Raw genomic sequence first — 16,042 nt, 5'->3', positions numbered from 1 at the left:
AAGATTTTCAAACCAAAATATAAAGGTGCAATGGAAATGTTGAAGCAATAAGTGAGCAATAATTCAAGGCATGAAAATGGGATGGGGTTGAAAAGGATGAAGTATGTACCCTTGAAGGGGGTCCAGGGGTACATACTTCACATCCGTTTCAACCCCTATAATCTTGTAATTATATCTTGTAATGTAAAATCATCTAATATTTAAAATATAATTTTTGAACGAAAGTACCAAATCTGATTAATTGTCACAAGCATCTTTTCTTATCATACTCTCATAGTAACAACTCTAAAAAAAACATTTCACTTGAAGGTTTAGTTCTGGCCATCATCAACATCACCGCCCCAGCCAGTATTTGAGCAATGTTTTGCTCTGAGATGATAGGTTAAAGATGTCCAACTAATATGTTTGAACTTGGCTTTGCAAAGTGAGCAATTTTTGTTTTCATTATTCCAATTGTATTTGTCATAGGGCCAGAATTGTAGCAAAAGTATTCACTGTTTTCAATTCACCAATGAGTATTTCAATCCACAAATGTGTAACCAAAGTCACAAATGCGTAAGATAATCACACGCCAGTGTTACTGATAATGTATACACATTTTTAGTAATGCTCAAATGAAGCTTTTGTGGGCCATTTGGGCCAAAATTGATTCATTGTGGGGAGCTTCTGTTCTGGTAGCAATAGACACTGCAATTGATTTGAAAGAACGCTTGCCTGAAAAACGCTTACTTTTGTTGCACACATGAACACTTTAGTGAAATTCTATGGACACATGAAGATGAATCAATTACAAATAAAGATTTTTATATATTTTTATTGGTATTATTTATATAGTCTTATAAGTTATGTCTCGTGAAGAGTCAGTCGTGCGAACGAGAGTTGTATTACAAAAATATTGCAGCAGGTTTTCAATTCTTACTCATGGAAAAATACACACAATTTATAGTTGTACTCACATGAAGAAAATTCAAACTCCACACACTTTAGAGTTGTACTCATAAAAATGGTTAAAAAAGAAATACATTCACACCTGCACCTTACAAATCCTGCACAGTGTAGGAAAGCTGCTAACATAATATTTTGCACGACATATATATATATATATATATATATATATATATATATATATATATATATATATATATATATATATATATATATATATATATATATATATACAGTTTCTTCCATGCCATCTACTCCATGATATGTATATCTTATTCCATATCCAATAGAGTCAGGAATTTTTTTTTCCAACTAAAAGTAGGTCAACATCACAGTTCTACAGTTGACAGCTCTGATTAAATTTGAACGCTCTAATGTAAACATCAATTTGAGGTATTGGATGTGTGCATGTGCGTGTGTAAGCACAAATAGAAAAGAGCATCAATGTATGATAAAGTATCATGCTACACATGGTCACATTCTGCTATGCTTTGCTAAAAAGGAAACATATAACCCTTGTCACCTTTCACTTGCCTCTCATGCAAATTGTGAAGAGACTTCACCAACATTCAATTAACACTTCCTGCGGTACCTACAAAATGACGCACCTACATTTTCTTCTTCTTTCATCTTTTCCCTTCAGGGGTCGCCACTGCAAATCAATTGCCTCCATCTAAACTCGTCTCCTGCATCGTCAACCCTCACACCAACTACCTTCATGTCCTCTTTCACTACACCTGTAAACCTCCTCTTTGAACTCCCTCAAGGCCTCCTACCTGGCAATTCAAAACTCAGCATTCTACCTATATTTTCACTATCTCTCCTCCAGACATGTCTGAACCATCTCAGTCTGGCCTCTGACTTTTATTTCCCAAAACTCTAAAATGTGCTGTCCCTGTGATGTATGCAATCCTGATCCAATCCATCTTGGTCATTCCCAAAGAGAATCTCAGCATCTTTATCTGTGCTAGGTTCAGCTCTGCCTCCTGTCCTTTTGTATGCATTTTCTTTCATTTTAGCTGAAACTCTTCTATCCAAATTGCACATGATACTTTTCTCTACCTGTTCCAGCCTGCCTTCACACTTATTAATTTTTTCCACAGTTAATGCGCAGGGATGGATGGCAACTCACTTATTCACAAATGTCTCCACCACAATTCTGGCTACTTCATGAGTAATTTATTATACCAACATTAATCAATCAACCATTTATTGAGTTGAGGAATATATATATATATATATATATATATATATATATATATATATATATATATATATATATATATATATATATATATATATATATATATATATATATATATAATCATTTGCTTTAGTCAGCCTTCGTAAAAGAGAAAAGTGTTGCCATTTGGCACACCACTCCCATCCAATCCATAACTGCATCACTGCAGTGAGTCAGAGTAAACATCAATCTTAGAAAAGCACAGCTTCTGGATCCTTGTCAAATAGTCTTTTGCAGATGAGAACTTTTTCCCCTCAATGGTGGCTTGGCATTGTGTGATTTAAATAAATGTACTCTGTGAACTATTTTACCGGTGATGATGCAAAAAACAGTGCAGCGTACATGATGTTAGCAAATTCAGGAAAAGCAAGAATTTCACAGTTTCATTAGCTGATAAGCATTTACTTTTAAGTTTAGTTGTAAATCACACTCTGTATTGCTCACTTGGGAGGTTTTTGGCAGATTTATCATTTTAGACAACAATGACTGTGCAAGTATTAATGGTGCGACTTTATCTACCAGGCACTCAATTTCTGTGATCATTTTGGTCTTAAGCAGGCATTGATTATCGATGGAAGGACCTGGAGTCATGATCAGATATTGCAAAGCAAGGTAATGTTCTCCTTTCTATTTTGTTAGCTGCCCTCGGACAGCGTGAACATGCAAATTTAGCACCTGCTTATGTTATCTTAATAAATCAGGCTGTTACTGCTCAATTAGAAAAGTAGCTTGGTTGTCTTGGCATTTAATGTATATTGCCACCAAGGAAACTGGAAAAATCAATTCAAGACAGTGTCAAGCCGACAATACAGTTTCATCTAGAAGCAAAAAATATAGGTGTTATTCAGGTACGCCAAGTAAGAGAAAAATAGTTGTCTTTTAGAGGTGCTGGTAGACCCCAAACCAAGAAAGACCGGGCAGATGGGGGCAGTTTTGGTTGATCTGTTGACTTGCATTGTGTTTGTTGTCTTTGAAAAGAAAAGAGAGGGCATTTTGCAGCTATAGGAAATGCTGGCTTTGGACAAAAAGTGAACACACTGTTATTGGTAGCTGGCTAATTATTTTTCAGATTGTATTGTGTAGTATAAGGAGCAATTATAGGGAATGATGAGTTTCCAACATTACAGTACAGTGTTCTCTGGTTACTTTGTGCTTCATCTTTTTGGCTTCAGTGCTTTGCGTTTTTTTTTTTGTTTTTTTTTTAGCTATAATTGCAGAAAGACACATTGTGGATTGCAACTCCTACCCTCATTGGTCGATTTTGCACTGGGAACCAGTGGCCTGTAGGAGTGCCGGTGAGCTCATTGACTGATTGCCATGCCAGGCTTGTCCAAGCTGTTGACTGTTGGCTACAGTACCTCCAGTCGCTGTCTCAGAGTGAATCTCACACACATTACTGAAGGAATATGATGAGAACGAAAGAGAGCGTTGGGAAGATGTTACAAATGTCGATGTAATAAATTGGGATTTTTGTTTCCCTGTTATCATGCTTGGTTAGCCATGGTTCCACTCTAGGCTGACGTCCGACTACAGCCAAGGGATGGAAATGGGTAGGGATAATTGAATTGTACAGTTAATCTATAAGGTTTCATAATTTAAGATTTAAGTAAATATGTGTACTGCAGTAATCTTTGCATCAAGTATGTAAAGTATAAATAGTTTTCACATTTTTAAAAATCTGGTACCCACATTTACAGGCATAAAGATGCCTGTGGGGTGGTACTTCACAGATTTCAATTTTGCTGTGTGTTTTTTTTTGGTCCCTATTAACCACAAAAAATGAGAGAACACTGTATTAGTGGCATTTCAATGCCTGCCTTTTTTCACTTTGTGCTCATCACAATCATGCCCATCAAACAAACTGTGACAACTGCAGCAGATACTCGTCACACCTGTCACCATGGGCTGGCCATAGGAGGTGGTATAAGCCCAACAAGATGCTTGTCCCCATCTGAGGCAGGGATCTCTAATATTGTATTTTATCTACATCTTATTTGATTGTGGCAACTATTCAATAAGTACTGTCTGTAATATTACCACCACCATGCATTTCATATGCAACCCTCAAAGGGGTCATACCATAGGAGTTCAACTCTTTTGACATTTTAACCATGTTACTATGTTGATTTCTCCACCCAGTTTTATTTCTCTTCATTGATGCATTTCTGAGCAGTCCTTTCTTATTTTGCACTCTCAGCACCAGCTCTCATTTGTGAATGACAATATCAAGCCCTCGTACCACCTGTGCAAATACACGCTGACCCGATCCACATCTTTGTTTTTGTTCCGGAGGTGAGGGGGAGAGATTTTGCACTGAGTCAATCGCTTAAAGAACAATGTTTCATTAGCTCCAAAAATGTGTTTTGGGGAGCACACAGCCGAGCAGTCAACGTTAGTGGTAAATAACAAAGCCATGGGACTGATGAGTGAGTGCGATCTCTCAACGGTTTTGCATTTAATTGTTGCGATTTGGTATGGAGAGCGAGGTGGCGGAAGGCTGTGGACCCAAAAACGGAAGCAAGGAGGCAGGTTGCACTCAGAAAAACTACAGATTCAATTTGAGGACAAACAAAAGAAAGACAATATCGACAACTGCATAAGTATAAAGTCAAGAAGAAACTCAAGGGCAACAAGGATTTAACAGCCACATTGACACAACACTTTGACAACGACAGTTAGACAATGACCCAACAAGAACTGAAAGGAAACTGCAAACTACATTCACTCAATAAACGAGACAACATGCAACATCTGGATAAGAAACAATTGAAAGAGGCAGCTGATTGGTCAACACAAGGGAAGCAGGTAAACGTAGACAGGTGCACACACTCACACTGATGAGCACAGACATGAGGGGAACAAAACATGAACTTAAACACATGAACAAAAACCCTACATCTCAAAACAATTAAAAACACAGAAAAAGCCCCAAAGAGAAACGAAGATCAACCCATAACAAAACTCCAACAAATACCAATAGAACATGACCTTAATGTGAGTAAAATGCCTGTTTTGGCTCCTTAATTCACCCTTTTGGGATAGTCTGTAGCACTCCCGTGACCCTCGTGATGATAAATGGTCAAGATGATGGATGGATGAATGTATGTAAGCCGTCATTGAACAACATCTTGAAGAGGGCAAGGCAGAAGTGCAGCTTCAGTAAGCAAGACATTTCACTCCCTGGTTAGAAATATCAATACTGTTAAACTCATACTTAATAAGAAATTAAATTGTCAATGTGCCAAATTTAATTTGCATAATTCATATATTTTACTGCAGAGAGTTTGAAATCTCATGATATTACTTTACATTGGTCACTCACTACTTTGCACATCACCTATTGCACCCTTGGTGCATCGCAGAATTAATTTTTTTACAAAAAAACTATATTGCGGAGAGGTGTGCTATGAAGATTTCCTGCATGCCAGACAGACTAGGTAACTATAAATGCATAAATGGCTGTAGTCTCACTGAGAGCCGCAGTTATGTTAGCAGTGCCCAGAAACGAAATTAAAGTAAAGGCTGTAACAAACATGATAATCACAATTTACACTTGAAAATCAATTTTATTACAGAAGAATTCTAGGTAAGAGGTGGTCCCCAACGCATCCGTCCCTCTTCCAATGATGTGGCAGAAGGAATCGGACCACATTTATCCATTCAAAATCATTGTACATACACAACAAATAACGTTAAAAAATGTAGAACAATCGGGCCCAAAATTGTATGTGAATACTTCTACTACTTCTCAATTCAATCCAGTTCATTCAAAATATCAGGATTGGACACTCCATGGCACAATCATGAAAGATTTAGAGGGATATGAGCAGTGTGTACAATTCTGTCATACCAGTATCGTGCTAATACACCAGATTTTTTTCTTTGATAAGTCACCAAGATACACACACGCTAAGTGTTTCGAGAGGCTTTCCTTCCATGTCGGATTGCAACCACTCACATGAATCATTTTATCAGACTTATCCGTCTTAACAATTGCTGAACGAATGCTGCAATGGCCTGAGAATGAAAAAATGAAATTGGGTTCTTGATTTTCATTTGTATTTCCTCTTCACATAGACTGACTGTTCGGTTGACTGGCAGACTGATGACACTGATTTAATCCTCTATCACCAGCTTTGTGCTGTTCTGCTAAAGTGCACCACTGGGATTAAAGATCCCTTCCCTCCTCTTCATGCGTCAGTTTGGCTACATACACAGCTTCCTGTTTCAAATGATTGTGAGTCAATCACTCCAAAGTGTGTCAAAGGAACGGTGTCATTGGGACAAGATCAGAGGTGATTGAGCTCATCACAAATATGAAATTCAGCACGGTTCAAAGGTAGTCAAAGGATGCATCGTGTGGTTATTTGATATCTGTGAGCCTAGAACTAAATTGTATTAACCAAAAGTCAAGCTTCCGAATCGTCACATATACATATTGCACTTTATTTTTCTGGCTTTATTGCAGTCTTCAGCAAACCTTATTTACATTAATAATATTAATGATAATAACAATAATAATAATATTATTATTCTTACTTAGGCACAGGATCAACAACGGGGTTTTTGAAGAAGAATTTGAGACAGTACAAAAAGTATTCACTCGAAGTTAAGTGGAGGAATAGATCCACATTCAAAGCAGTAAGATTTAATGTGCCCTATATTTTCCACAATATGAATAAGAAATGCAGCATTTTAAAAGAGCTCCAGCTAGCTACTACGATAACACCAATGAACCAACAACTGAGGATAAAAGCATAGCAGAGTTCATCTTGGTTTGTTAGGCCCCTGAGGGATGCAGAAACTAAATACCGCCCGACTTACCGAGTAATTTTAATCATTAATAATACTGGTCCTTACAGCAACTGAAACATTTTTAGCATTGGGCCTCTTCTTTCATCATACTCCCTCGATAATCCTTTCAGCTATTTCCATTAGACAGACAAATCTTCCTGTAATGTTTTTTTTTATTATTTTTTTTTTTTACTAATTTCCTATTACCTCTGTTACCTTTCGATAAATATTAGCCTGTTTTTTAGTGTTTTATGTTGATTTTTGGTGCGGGGTTTATTTGTATAGGATACTTGTATTGAATGCCCAACCCTTGTCAAATGTTGATATCTATCCATAAACCATTTTATTTATTTATTCTTGCATTTTTTATTGTTTCCTCATGTACTGGGGCAGAATGATAATTGCAAGTTGCAGCAGTTAATGCAAAAAGACTCATTATGAACACACAACAGTTCTACTATTATTAAAACACTTTTGCATCCCAAAGGCAAAGTACCGTACACAGAAGTCACATCTGTGCGCGCGTGAGTGTGCGCATGTGTATGTTTCATACTTGCATGAACACAGTTATAATTAGTGCACACACGTTTTTCCTGTTCATATCCTATGAAGTGATAATTCTTTACCCATTCACACTCATTCGCAAATTGCTGGAAAAGCATTAGAACTAGAAGCACAGATGCAAACACATTACTGACCTTTTTGTTTCCGTTCTAGCACACTACACTCATGTATGCCTAAAAAGTACCGCAGATGCACAGTATAATTCACCTGTTTTTCCAACAATCCATTTTCACTCTACATATTTGTGATTCCTGTGTTGATTCCGAAGTAATACGTTTTCAATGGCTTTTGAAAGACCAGAATGACACCGTTTGTCTGTGTCAAAATTAGACACTCTTGGTAAATTAGACCCATTAATTCCAAAATACCAATGTGTTTAACTTATCTGTATGAGCACTCTAGAGAAAAATGTTTAATCTAACATTGCTCAGTGATGTTGAGGCTGTTCTTGTCAGGAAAGGCTATTTGTTTTACATTTATTTTGTCTTAGTACAATATATCATGTTCAACACTTAACTACCGTGATCAATAGTTTTTTAATTAATGTTTATGTTTTTTAAAGAGGCATGAACAGCTATCTCTGATAGCCCACACTGTTTTGTTAAGCAGAATCTTCTTCCCATTCAGTGGATCACAAGTGTCTGAGTCAAAGCTTCGTGGCCAGATCCAGCCCGCCACACATTTCATGTGGCCCGCAAAATAATATCACGCTTTTATTTCAAAGTGTCGTGTTACCACAGACATCTGTATTAAGTTGACGAGACAGCGCTTACAGCTTCCCTTAGGAGGCCGGGCCAGTCTCAGTATCATGTAGGCTTTCACTGCGACAACATCTCGAACACATGCTGTGTTCCAACGTCGAATTCAAGTGGAAACAGGAAGAAATAGTCAACTTTGAGAGCACACAAGCAGGCAGGAGAGACTACAATGATTTGGTCAAAGATTCAAGGTAATTATTATATAAAATAGCATGATGCATGCATTTTGAAAATGGTGTGCAGAAAAAAAGCCAAATTAACGTAACTTTAGGTTAAAATATTTACCGGAAATGAATGATAACTTTGCTTTTAACACATAATCTTGGCTGTTTTATCTGCATATGTGTCAAAATTCTGGAATTTAAGCATTTTTTTACATGCAAGATATTTTAACTTAAATAGCTCTTTGATTTTTGCCGGCCTCCTTGCTGGATTTTCTATTGATACACAACAGCATAACTTTATATTCAAATTATAAAGTAATTCTAGGCCAAGTGTCTGTTCTGTGGCCAAAAAAACAAAAACTAGTTTAGTGAAGTGATAGTGAAGTCTGTGGTATTTATATGAGTTAACAGTTAAATAACAGTGGAATTTTGCAATGACAGTGGCTCCCTGGGTTACAGCGTCCCTGGCTTATGTTTTTTTTCTTGTTGCGATGGGGAATACTGATTATTTCCGTCCTCTCTTTACGGTATTTTCCCCGCTTTGCTGCAAAAACAACTGTCATGACCCAAAGGAGTTGGCTGTATTTGTGTTGTTTTGTCTGGAGGCGTTGTTAGGTAACTTGACTTATTTACTGTTGCCGTCACATGACGGAGATGCTGGTCTGCTATTGGTCGGCCTCACTGGTTTCAAAATGGCGGAGAAAAAAAAGCTTTGTTCTATGTTGTTGTTGCGAGTGGTTACAAAACCATATTGTTAGTGCATTTTATTGCTGAATTCAAACTTGAATGGGTTAGCCATGGGTCCCAAGATTGCTAGTGATGTTAAAGAGAGAAGTAACAAAATGATTTATATGGAAACGAAGCTGGAGATAATCAAGAAATATGAAGCTAGCTTAGCCTAGGTTACCCTTACTAAGGAATATGGGCATAACAAGCGCCACTCAAAGGTAAATAAATCCTTTCTATATATTTTATTTATGATGGTTTCTGATTGTTTACATGTATATTATATATACGTAGCACTTAATATACTATTTAGTTATTTACATGTATATTATATATACATAGCACTTAATATACTATTTAGGTAGCAATTTTTAATATGTATGTAGAATTTTGACGTTTTTACCTGGCATTATGTTAAAATATGTGTTAGCTATTTAACATAAGTTTGGATTGCCCGGCATACAGTGAATTTGTCTTACGAGCCCAACCGCAGAACAGATTAATCTCGTAACACGGGGGCCCACTGTATTTGTGTTGTCCTTTTCACCGCAACTTAAGCATGATAATATAAAACTGAATAGATGGAGGTTGCACAAAGTAACAGGTAAATTCGTGAAAAAAAACTTGCTTTTGTTTACAATCCAAAATGAAGAACTTTCTACATTTTCTGCTTGGTAAATTACGGTATCTTATTGTTTTAAATTACAAAACAGAGGCAAGCTGAATTCATGAGAAGGTCATGATAGTCCAAATGAGGGTTGTTGGACCTTGAATGGTTGTCCTCTGTGAGTCTCATTTCCATATGTTGTGCATTTTCATATGAAGTGCAAGTCACTAAAACAAAAGACTAAATCAGCAAAAAAAAAAGGTAATCACAAACAAAAAAACAAAAACACCTTACAAGAGTAAAGCACGCAATAAATAAAGGGACACGGCAAAAAGGAGCATGCAAGAAAAAAGACGCACACAAGAAAAAAGATGCACATGAGAAAAAAGAAGCAAACAAGAAAAACAACGTACCAAGAAAAAAGAAGCAAACAAGAAATAGAAGCAAACAAGAAAAACAATGTACCAAGAAAAAAGAAGCAAAAAAGAAAAACGAGGCATACAAGTAACAAGAACCAAACAACAAAAAGGACACACGCAACAAAAAAGAAGCACAAAGAAAAAGGAAGCAAACAAACAAAAAAAAAGAACCGAACTAAGTTTCCCTACCAGAAGTGGTTAGTGTGGGTGAGGGCAAGTGGACTCAATCCTGATGGGATGACAGGGTGCCACTTTTTTTGTGTTCATTCATTTTCTTGTTTACGTCTTTTTTGTTATTTACATTTTCCTTGTTTGCTTCTTTTTTTTTGCGTGAGTCTGTTTTGTTGTTTGCTTGTTTTTTCTTGCGATTCTTGTGGTGGGTTTTTTTTTTGTTTCGTTCGCGATTTCTCTTTTTTGTTTGCCTAGTGTTTTGTTTGGTTGATTTTCACCTCAGGGCCACGATAGTAAAACCTGAGAAACCAAATGCAAAAAATAAAGCACATAAGCAATTTTGTAGCCATACACACTGTGTAGTAGAGGTCTTAAATCTGTGCAGATCTTTATGACTTTCCCATCAATGTGCGGAAAGAATCTCGTACTAAGTCAACACATCTGTCACTGGGCACCCCCACTCACTTTCTCCACCTCCTCATCTATTCATCCCACCCTGCTACCATCCATCCCCCTCCCACAAGCTACCCATCTGCTTCTCTCAAAGCACCACCTTCCGCTCGCACGCCCTCCGTCCTCGCATCACTCCTGGACTTCCCCTGCAGAAAGACAAATGGAATGGTCTTGCACATAATACACGACACTAGCGGACTCTACCACTGCGCTTCTGACAGGAAGGATGCAGTAGAGAGGACTGCTGCAGAAAGTGAGAGAGAGAGAGAGAGAGAGAGAGAGAGAGAGAGAACAGCAGACAGATTGAGGAAAAGAGGCTCGATCTATCCCATTCTTTCTAATCCCTCAGCTCTGTCTGCGTGCTGCTTGTGCAGTCAACTGATGCTTTTAGAGTGATTTTTGAACTATGAGAGATATCTTTGGGAACGCTGACACTTTCTGAACACTTGTAAACTTCAGTTTTACTCCTATGTGGTAAGTCAACTATTTGTCATTGATTTCATTTGAAATGAATGTGTTTTATTTGTAGCATCATATGAAGTCAATAGTGTATATAATGACAATTGAAATATTATCCTCCATCCGATGGCTGAAATATATGTCAATAATGTTTATGTAATAATGCACGTCATATACTTATATTTGATTAAACATGGCAAAACATTGCAAAACATACTGCAGATCACCATCATTGGGTTATTTCATTTGGTGTTGAAGTAAAAATAAAAAAATAATGTATAACAACTGTCAGAAAGCACAAAAGCAAAGATTGTGTGCCTGTATTATATAAGCAATGCACACACTCAATTCCTCTCTTATCCTATTTACAGTCCTTATTCTACAATATACCACATAATTGATAGGCAATAAGTCAATGGAACTTGAAGACATATTTCTGTCAACCTTCACTGTACTCTCACATCAAAAGGTCAATTTGTAATGAACCATCAATGTACACATTGAAGTGCGTATTCATTGAAACACTTTCCACAAAAGAAGGTAAAAGAACACGGCTATTTTAAACCAACCTCAAAAGTTTCAACAAGCTCAAGATGGAGTTTATTTTTATCCTTGCCCAGATTCAAGTGTAACCCTTCATAAGACATCCTTACAAAGCCATACAACTATAATTTTGTATTTTAATTCACTTGATTGCTTTAATTCTACAAACGGCAGAATGCTGTCATCCTGCTATGGCGCAGGTGTGCTGTGGACAGTAGATCAACATTAAAGATGCTCTCCACATGACTATCACAATATTTGGACATAAAAGGAAATGGCATCTAAAGAATCTATCAAAAAAAGCGGGATTCAGATCTGGTTATGCTGCTTTTATTGCAGAGCCGGTTCCTTTAGCTCCAATTTGATTTAGTAGACTGCACTATTGCTAGTGTGTGTGTGAGGGAACAAGAAATAGAGCAAGAGAGAGAGAGAGTCTTCCTGCTGTAGATAGGAACACGATGCATTATTAATTGTGTCTAAATGACTCGGCTGACTCTTCAGCTTCCCCTATAAACATCCATCACAGGCCTAAACAGTGTTCTTTTTCATCTGATCAAATTGCTTGCAATTTTCAAAACTAAAAGTCCCCTGAGAACAGGTTTTTTCCATTCAAAACAAACTATCAGCTCTGAAGAATTGTTGTGTTTGAAAGGTGCCATATGATGCATCGTTCAAAAAGGCTGAGAGCTTTATGCAGTCAAAGTATTATGTAAACAGCAAGGCCCCTCAACCTACCTCATCCCACCAGTGTTCAGTTCAGTCCCACACACAGGCTGCTCAAAGAAAACTGTATGACAGTAAAACAGCTGCTGCCCTTGTTTTGGGACTTACACCACATTTTTGATAAGTCCAAGTAGTCCAATTCTGCAAAGTCCTTTTTAATTGTGTTTTTCTTTCTGAGCATGTACAGTGCTGTAAAAATAGTCTTCTTGAGTTCCTCCATAAAATGGGAACTGGCACAATCAACCCAGTCAATCAAATTTTGATATAACTTGGATACAAAGTTAAAACTTAAAGGAAAACAATGTGGAAATAAATAAATAAAGTTTGTGAGCCTAAAGAATTGAGGCAAACGGTATTTATTCTGCTCAATATTGTTTTCTGTTGTCCATTCCTTCCTCTCATTAGAGTGGAAAGACACCAAAATTGGACTTTTTTCCCAAACCAAACTTCCCAGGGGAGTTTATGACCCCCCCCCCCCCCAACATTTTCTAATAATACAGTACATTCACGACCCCCCCCCCCCCAACATTTTCTAATAATACAGTACATTCTATCCATAGTCCCACTTGATCAATTGCCAAAAGAATTTGCACTGAGTGTATTACTACTGTCTCTTTTTTTTTTCAATATGCACACAATTTTTATTTACTGATATTTGAAACTATTGTTTTATTTAGGACTCACATCACATTACATGCATCAAGAATAATTTCACAAATGTAAATAGGATATCAAGATTATGTAAATTATTATAATTATGTGAATTTTAGATGTAGTGTCACGCTAATCCTGAAATATGTAGTGTTTGTGATATGTTTATGTCCATATTGTTGACTTTTTCTGACCCAAACAATTGTTTCATTCACAAGTCATTCACATTGGCATTAGGGTTTGATTTTAAATTCATTTTTGCAGAGGTCTGAGTGCAGTACAGTATGCCCTACAAACAGCCATGATTCGAATCTTGTCTGGGACGATGCATACATTGAAAATGTCTCGTTTTGTCTGTAAGTAAGCGGGTCAGTTGGTCCTTGCCTGTTGTCCCATGTGTGTCTGTTGGGAGGATTGATAAACCTACAACTACTTTCTGTAGTCTATAATTATGCGCTCTGAAACTGGAAATTTATTTGATTGGAAGAAAAGCAAATTATTTTCATGTAACGCTGCTGTGGTAAAATCTCTCACAAATATCAGACTTTTATTGAGCTTTGAAATATTGCAACAGCATAATACGTATGATAATACATATGATTAAAGTGGATGATAGAGGTACGGCGGAAGAGTGGTTAGTCCCGAGTTCAATTCGAGCTTGTGCCGGCCTTCATTTATGGCGTTTGCATGTTCTACCCGTGTCCGTGCAGGCTCTCTGGGTATGGCTCTCTGGCATGGTAGGTATATTGGACACTCGAAATTATCCTTAGGTGTGATTAGGTGCGAAAATGGGTGTTTGTCCCTGTGTGCCCTGCGATTGGGTTGCAACCAGTTAGGGTTTATCCCGCTTACTGCTGGAAGACGGCTGGGATAGGCACCAGCAAGCCAGCCACCCTCGTGAGGACAGGCGGCTAGAGAAAACGAATGGATGGATAGGGGTTATGTTACTTTATATACTGTGAGATGTTGATCGTAAGGCATCAATGTACCGTAGCCCTGAAGTGCAAACCACAAAAACATTTTTCCTAGTGTGCTCTTTTTTCCTTGTGTGCGCCTTTTATCTTGTTTGCTCATTTTTTCTTGTGTGCTCGTTGTATTCTGATGTGCTTCACTCTTTTAATGTGTTTTTGTTTGCGTTTTATCTTTGATTATGTGGGTTTTTTTTTTGTTTTTGTCTTTGTCGATGATGACCATTTTTTGATTGCTTAGGTTTTTGTGTTTGTGATTTGCATTTCAGGACCACCCTATCAATGTACCCTGAGCGGTTTCAGTTCAGTTATTATTTAAATCAGGGGTAGGGAATTCGGGTTGCTGTACTCATTTTCATATTCTGGCTGTTTTCAATGTCTCCATCTTTCAACAAACCTGACTGAAATGATCAGGATCTTTAGCAGATTTCCACAGAGTCTACTGATGATCTCATCATTTGAATCAGGTGTGAAGGTAGTAGGAGACACTGAAAACAATATGACTCTTGAGGAACTGGAGTTCCTGATGCCTGGTTTAAAAATGTTAGGTCAAATTCCATGATTGCAGATAGATGAAGGGATTTTTTTTCCCCATTGCTTTTTAAGATAGTAAGCCAAAGGTTATACCTATTTGTTGTGTTTTGATGAGGAAAATGCCAGTCCGTATTTTCCAACTGGGTAAAATTGTGAAAAATGTATTGTGTAAAAAGCGTAATGATATGCAAGCTAAAAATTGCTATCTTAAAACACAGCTTGCTCATACTGACCATACTGTATACTCTAAGCTACCGTTCAGGCTTATTTGTTGAATTTTACTGTTCTTTGTTTGGTTGGTTTTAAGAAATAATGACAAGAAAACAGGTGGCTTTAAAGCAAGTGGGAGTATTTTCTGCTGTACTCTTGAGTTAGCTCAACTGAAAAAGGTGTTATTTTTCAGTATGTGAGTCAAAGGGGAAAACTGGTTGGTATTACTGTCAAATCTGTGCTTCACCGATTTGTGCTCCTTTTTTTCCCAGTTGAATCTTGAGTTATGAAGGTAATGGACTTTTAAAACTGGGTTTCGGTCTTTGAAACGGAGAAGTAGTTCTGTCTGTTTGGCTTGAAGGCTGTTATTCTCCAAAAATCTTGCTACAAATGCACAGGGAAACCCCAAAACAAGAAAACTAAGATCATATCTCCACAATATACAGTAATTTAATAAGTCTTCTCAGTTGAAAGTGATGAGACCTTAGTGAATACAGCATAGGTTGAAAAACAAGCCTGAGAGGGGACCAAATGTTCATTTAATATGCATGAAGACACAAGCTACACCTGCAACATTTATAACCAGCGAGGTTGGAAGGAAATTGGGGGAGGGGTCTATTGACACATTTTGTGGAATAACGGCAGTGAATGAGGAAATGTATTCACTGCCAAACCCGGTAAAATGGATATTTGACATTTATAGCTGTCAATGGCAGTGAATGAGTTTGACTTAAGTAGGTCTCGTAGGGTTGAACCCTTGACTCCAGACATAGGGGCTGCTGGTCAAATCCTTTTTTGGGATGTTCTCGGATTTGTACCTTCTGACTCATTTTTGTAACCACTGTTAAAAATCTGAACACTGCCTGGAAGCCAATTGGAAACACCTTGCTAACCTGGCATTCATTCGGGAGAATCAATTATTCACAAGTGAGTCATTTTTCTTCTTTCCAAGCCATTAGACAATGCTTTCAGCTTTGGTAATTGTTTGAAAGAAGTTTTTCTTTTCCATCATGACTGTACACCAATAAACAAATTAAGGCTCTTAGTTTCTTATCTCACGGAGTAACAAATGGTCACCAGAATAACAGTTATTTTTGCCAACTTTTTTAA

General features: G+C 37.3%; 1 protein-coding gene across 2 annotated transcripts in view; it reads left to right on the top strand.

The window, feature by feature from the left end:
* Positions 1-11,183: 11,183 nt before the first annotated feature.
* The window catches only part of LOC148421905 (synaptic vesicle glycoprotein 2B-like), a 37,701-nt gene continuing 32,842 nt past the window's right edge, over positions 11,184-16,042 (top strand). For both annotated transcript variants that reach the window (XM_088417898.1, XM_088417897.1), the window contains exon 1: positions 11,184-11,318. The gene's annotated coding sequence lies outside the window, so the exon portion shown is untranslated. The remainder of the gene's footprint in view (positions 11,319-16,042) is intronic.

This window comes from Hippichthys cyanospilos, chromosome 6 (assembly GCF_059441005.1).
Source record: "Hippichthys cyanospilos isolate Australia breed blue-spotted pipefish chromosome 6, RoL_Hcya_1.0, whole genome shotgun sequence".
Lineage (NCBI taxonomy): Eukaryota > Metazoa > Chordata > Actinopteri > Syngnathiformes > Syngnathidae > Hippichthys > Hippichthys cyanospilos.
The sequence above is the reverse complement of the archived record's forward strand: the minus strand, read 5'-3'. Positions and strand labels throughout refer to the sequence as shown.